The sequence below is a fragment of the Mesoplodon bidens genome (assembly GCF_964165515.1).
Source record: "Mesoplodon bidens genome assembly, chromosome: 9".
Classification (NCBI taxonomy): Eukaryota; Metazoa; Chordata; class Mammalia; order Artiodactyla; family Ziphiidae; genus Mesoplodon; species Mesoplodon bidens.
In genome coordinates this window covers 60,327,060-60,333,154 of record NC_138166.1, presented here as the reverse complement: position 1 = coordinate 60,333,154, position 6,095 = coordinate 60,327,060, and positions in this window count along the sequence as shown.

The following is a 6,095-nucleotide window of genomic DNA, read 5'->3' as shown; positions in this document are numbered from 1 at the left end:
CCCGAACCCAGGGCCGCCCCGGCCTGTGACGTCATGGGCCCCAGCCAATCAGCCGAGCCTGAGGCCAGCGCCGCGGCCTGCGAGCCCGGTGACGTCACAGCGCGGGCCCGAAATCCGCGGCTCCCAGGTTGCAGTGAAGTGGAGTTATCTGGATCGCGTTTTTCTGCCGTTGGAAGGATGGGAAAGCGTTTTCCCCAATGCGACTGAAATGCAGGAAAGCTCACAGAACTGCAGATAACGTGTACCTTGTCTGAGGCTAGCAATGGAGGAGCTGAGAAAACCTAAGGGAAACAGAGCTTTTCTTTTTCAGAAATCACAGCTCTGTTCTCTGATTAACGTAAAGAAATGTTTCCCATACATACATTTACTAGACACTGAAATGAATGTCCATTTGGAAAGGAAGATTAAAGTTTTGGGATTTGGGGGGTTTGTGTGTGTGTTAACATAAAGCTGAATATTTCTTAGAAATAAGCCTTATAAGACTAGCTTGAATAGTAGTCACCGTCAATTCATATTGTATAACCTAAAATGATCAACTGCTAATTTGGGAGAGAAGAAAATACATTTTAAAACAGGAGTACAAGGCCCAAAGAGTGCACCTGTTGAATGCTCACTGGCTGCCGGGGACCAGACAGGCATTGCTGGCTTGCAGAAAATGCGTTGAACAGAGCCCTGGCCGGCAGGAAGTGAATGACTACTAGCAGAGACAGGCTAAATAGCATTCATTCTACAAACATTTAATCAGCTTTTATCTTTAAAGTTTGTCTTCTGAACCAGGCACTGTGCTTTCCTTAGGGATATAAATATGAATACTCTGTGGTTCCACCCTCAAAGAGCCGGCAGACTGGGGAAGGGAAGCTCATGACACCACAAACCCACTGAACACACCACTTCCTCAATAGAATAGATGCGACTCTGGAAAGTTGTTTTTCTTGCACATCTCTGGGATAGGAATTCTTTTTCCCTTGACTTCCCTTAATAAAATCAAAGCTGTATTCCCATAGTGAAAGTAGAAAATCCAGTTAATCTTTTGGTAGAGGAAGCGGTCACGATAGTGATCAGCCTAAAGGCATCCTGGGCATTGCATCCTATCTGATCTTTTTCCCGATGGGAGTTGTCCTTACCTGGAAGTTAATGCTCATGTGTAACAATTTCATGACTTCGTAATTTCCGAATCCCTTTAAAACAGTTCAGTTCAGTGAACATGCCTGGAGTATCTATTGAGTACCAGACAAAGATGCACAAGGCCCAGTTTTTGCCTTCGAGGGATTTACAGACTGAACTAGGGAGGATTCTAAGATGACCTTCAAGATTCCTGTGTACACCAAGATTCCTGGTATACACAGATGTTCTCCCAATTATTCAAACAACCACTAATCTAGGTACTGCTGTGAGGGATTTTGCTGATGTAACTAAGGTCTCAAATCAGTTGACTTCAAGAGAGGGAGATTGTCCTTGGTGGGCCTGATGTAATCATGTGAGCCCTTACAAGGGATTGGGTTTTTCTTGGAGATTCAAAGCATGAAGTAGATTCATTATCAGTGAGATTCTCCACTAATGGCTTTGATGATGGAGGGGGCTGCTCTCCTGGAGAGGATTCTAGGAGCTCAGAGCAACCCCTGACCACCAGCCAGCAAGGAAATGAGACTTGAGTCTTACAAATGCAATGACCTCAATGAGCTTGAAAGTGAATTTTCTGCAGAGCCTCCAGAGAAGAGCTCAGCCTGACTGATAGCATGATTTCAGCCTTGGGAACCCTGAGCAGAGAACTCAGTTATGCTGTGGCTGTGCTAGAAATTCTGACTTACAGGACTGTGAGCTAATTAATGGGTGTTGTCTTAAGTTGCTAAATTTGTTTTAATTTGTTATGCAGCAGTAGAAAACTAATACACAGGACAATGAAGGAGACAGACACAAGAATAAAAAAATTCAATATGCTGTTGTGTTACAAAGTGCTGCTTTTTTCTTTCTTTCTTTCTTTTAAATAAGGACACCTCGAGATAGAGCAATTGTCCTTGTAGTCTTACCTGGTTCTGCCACTTAAAGCATTATATGCATTAGTCTGGAAGTTTCAAAAATGAAGAGATTCTTTAAATTTGAAACTAAAATATATAAAAGACATAGCTTTTCTTCTTTTTGGAAAGGAGGGAGTTTTACAAATACATGTGTTTTTAAATCCATCTATCAAGTTTGCTCCAAGTGATGGATGACCATAATTACAAAGTTTTATTTATTTAACAAATACTTTTTGTCAGAAGATGAAAAATTCTCAGGATGAAAAAGAGAACTCTGGGGCTTCCCTGGTGGCACAGTGGTTAAGAATCTGCCTGCCAATGCAGGGGACATGGGTTCGATACCTGGTCTGGGAAGATCCCACATGCCGCGGAGCAACTAAGCCCGTGAGCCACAGCTACTGAGCCTGCGCTCTAGAGCCTGCAAGCCACAACTGCTGAGCCCATGAGCCACAACTACCGAAGCCTGCCCACCTAGACCCTGTGCTCCGCAATAAGGAAGGCCACCACAGTGAGAAGCTCGAGCACCGCAAGGAAGAGTAGCCCCCGCTCGCCACAACTAGAGAAAGCCCGTGTGCAGCAACGAAGACCCATCACAGCCAAAAATAAATAAATAAAATAAAATAAAAAGAGAATTCTGAATATAAAGCAATTGTTCAATAAATTGAATAGACATCGTTGGTTTCCTTAGAAAGGCATTGAGTTTAAAGAGCAGAAACTTGAGTTCTGGGTTGATTCCCACCTCAGTGACTTTAAGTTTTATGTATTGATAATCTGCAATCTACTTAATTGCCCTGAGTCTCAGTTTTCTCTTCTGAAAATGGTGACAATAAGTGAGATAAAGTATGTAAAGTCCTTTTTCCAGAACCTGGCACACAGTAAGAACTCAGTAAATGCCATGATTACTCTTAATCTGCTTCTTGGGAATGATTTGTAGGAAGATCAGCTGATGAATTTTAAAAGTAAAATTCAGGAGTGACATGAGGGTGATAGCATGGTGAGTACTGATCACAGATGATGTAAAATATTTTTTCCAAGCATTTGGAGCACGGTTTCTCAATAGCAGCACTACTGATATTTGGAGCTGGCTATTTCTTTCTTGTGGGCAGTTATCTTTTGCATTGTTGGATGTTTAGCAGCATCTCTGGCATCTACCCGCTAGATGCCAGTAGCATTCCCCCACACACACTCCCCCTGCCACTGTGACAACCAAAAATGTCTCCAGACATTGTTAAATGTTCCCTGGAGGCCAAAATCACCCCCACTTGAGAACTACAGATTTAGAGAGAAAAGTCTTGCACTTTTTATGGAAAGGGTGCTCACATAAAAGCAGTGGAAGTTAGTTCTGGAAAGTGCATCTACAGAGGCTGCTTGAACCTTGGTTTCCTTAATGCAACTGGAAAAGTCAGTTGCTTAGACAGGAAGCCAATAAGTCACTCTGCTTCCCTCCTGCTTGGACAGAGTCCTGTGAGGCGTCCTGTGTAGAGATGTATACAGGCTCCAGGTACAAGGCAGTGGTTATTCCGGAACTTCAGCCAGGTCTTTTGTGTAGCCCAAGGCTGAAAGAACGTCAGGGACCCCTGAATCCCATTTCTTTCTTTTTTTTTTTTTTTGCCTTTGGCCATTGTTCAGAAGTAGAAGGAAAATTAAACCATAGCCCCATTGGTGGGCAGAGAGTTGTTGAGGCTTCATTGCATTTAGAGAAATGTTTCTCTTCTTTTGTAGTAATCTAGCCCTTACTCTTTTTTTTTTTTTTTTTTTTTTTTTTGTGGTATGAGGGCCTCTCACTGCCGTGGCCTCTCCTGCCGCAGAGCACAGGCTCCGGACACGCAGGCTCAGCGGCCATGGCTCACGGGCCCAGCCGCTCCGCGGCATGTGGGATCCTCCCGGACCGGGGCACGAACCCCTGTCCCCCGCATCGGCAGGCGGACTCTCAACCACTGCACCACCAGGGAAGCCCATAGACTTTACTCTTTCTGAACACTGTCTTTGGGAGATGTGTGTTGTTAAGGAGAGGAGGCATCTTCAAACCTGGCTGGGAGGTCTCAGGAGCCCGAATCGGAATTGCAAAGCCCACCCAAGATTCTCCTACTCAAGCTGACTCTTCCACCCACCCCTGTTCCCAAGTCCTCTGTGGCTTTTATTCTAGTGTGAGTAAGGCTGACTTGGATATATAATTTTACCTTTTATTTACTCCCACATTGTAAGTGCATTTAATTAGCCCTACCATCTGGTGAATCTGCTTCATCCACATAGCCTCGTGGGCATGTGGCACAAGGAACGAGGCAGAAAGGGAAGTGTGGCTGGTTCCACGTTCACCCTTTGAACCCAAGGTAGTTGCATTGTATCAAGAGGGACTGTAGACGCCAAGCTCCAGGAGGTGACTGACTGTAGAGTGGTGTGTGATTTGTCACAGCAGTGATGGGAGAGGTGAAAGGACTCCAGGATCTGGAGAGAAAACCCCCCACAAGAAGTCAACATAAGAGGGATGAGAGCCATCCCCACGTCTTCCCAATACACTCAGGAGAGGTGACACCTGGGCAGTGGGGTGGAGAGGATAAACAGAAGGTAGTCGGGTGAGTTCAGCCTATGCCAAAGCTTATGTTTCATTGTAACTGGAGTTTGAAAAAAAAAAATTAAATTGGAAGATCAGCAAAAATTAAAAATCTACCTAAATGGGTCACTGTGACCCAAATACCCCACAAACCTCAGGAGAAGGATTTTCTTCAGCATTCTTGCCCTCTGGCCAGAAAAATTCATTCTGAATTTTGTTTCTGAATCTGTTGATCTTACAAAATCATTTCTTTTTTGTTATCCCTCTAAACGCTTTGCATCTAGAATCTGAGGAAGCTTCGGGTTACATAATTTGGCTACATTTGCCTTCAAAGCATGTCTACCTGATCAAATTCCCTGATAAACATTTTCCTTTTATATATGTCAAAGAAACAGAAATTATTTTTATTTTATTTTTATTTTTTAAAATACATTTAAACACCTTGGCATTCTATTTTGTTCAGTCATTCCCCTCCTTGCCCTTACTCTCAACTAAAATAGTTTCTCATGTTCCCTGTTTCTAAACATTTTCATTGCCTTCTTTCCATATAGCACACAAAGCTCACTTTTCAGTGATATCTCTTTGGTGGTGCTGAAAGAGAAACACAGACTTTATGGTGGCAAAATGGTTGTTTTAATATTTTTCTTTTCCCTTTCTAATCATGATTATAGTTCTGCCTTTATTTTATTTGTCTGCTGAGGCTTATTAGCACCTAGTTATATTAGCTCATTCTCTAGCGAGGTGTCCCAAGAACATTACTCCAGAACTCCTACCTACAAGGATGTAGATTTCCTTCTGGGAAAAGGCATGTATCCAGGAAATTTGCTAAACCAGAACCTGCTGTCCTTAAATTAGCAGACTGATCTTTTATGATACGTCCACTTAGTAAGATACAATGAGCTGGATGACAGCAGAGCTTGCTTTACTCCAGCCTTGCCCCAGACAGAGAGCGTGCTTGTCCTCAGCTACAACGCCAGCAAAGTAGTTGATAGAATGAGTGCAGCTAAGGTTTGTGACACAAATGGAAGTTTGGGTGTTAGAAAGACTTCAATTAATTAATTAATTGTGACCTTGGATAGGTTACCTAACTCCTGTGAACCCCCATTTCCTCATCTGTAAAAACGCAATAAAGGTATATTCCTTGTGAACTTGTAAGAATTTGAGAAAATAAATACGTGTGTGTGTAATAGGGGAAGACAGTGCAAAGATCAGCATGAAGTTTTTTAGAAAGTGAGAAATTTGACAATATATCTAAAGTTCTGATAGTAGTGGTCCTTGGTCTATAATGTGTGTAGAGATATTGATTAAGTTTAGGTTTTGTTAAGTTAAGTATGCCTGTTAAAAAATTTAAGGTGTAACAGAAATTGCATTCAGCTAATAATAAAAATCTTGACTAAAGTGACTTGAACAAAATCAGAGTTGGTTTTTGTTTCACATGAATGAAATGTGGAGGTGGGCAGTTCAGGGCAGATTCGGCCACTCCTTGGTCATCAGGGGTCGGGCTCTTTCTGCCCTACTATCCTTAGGGT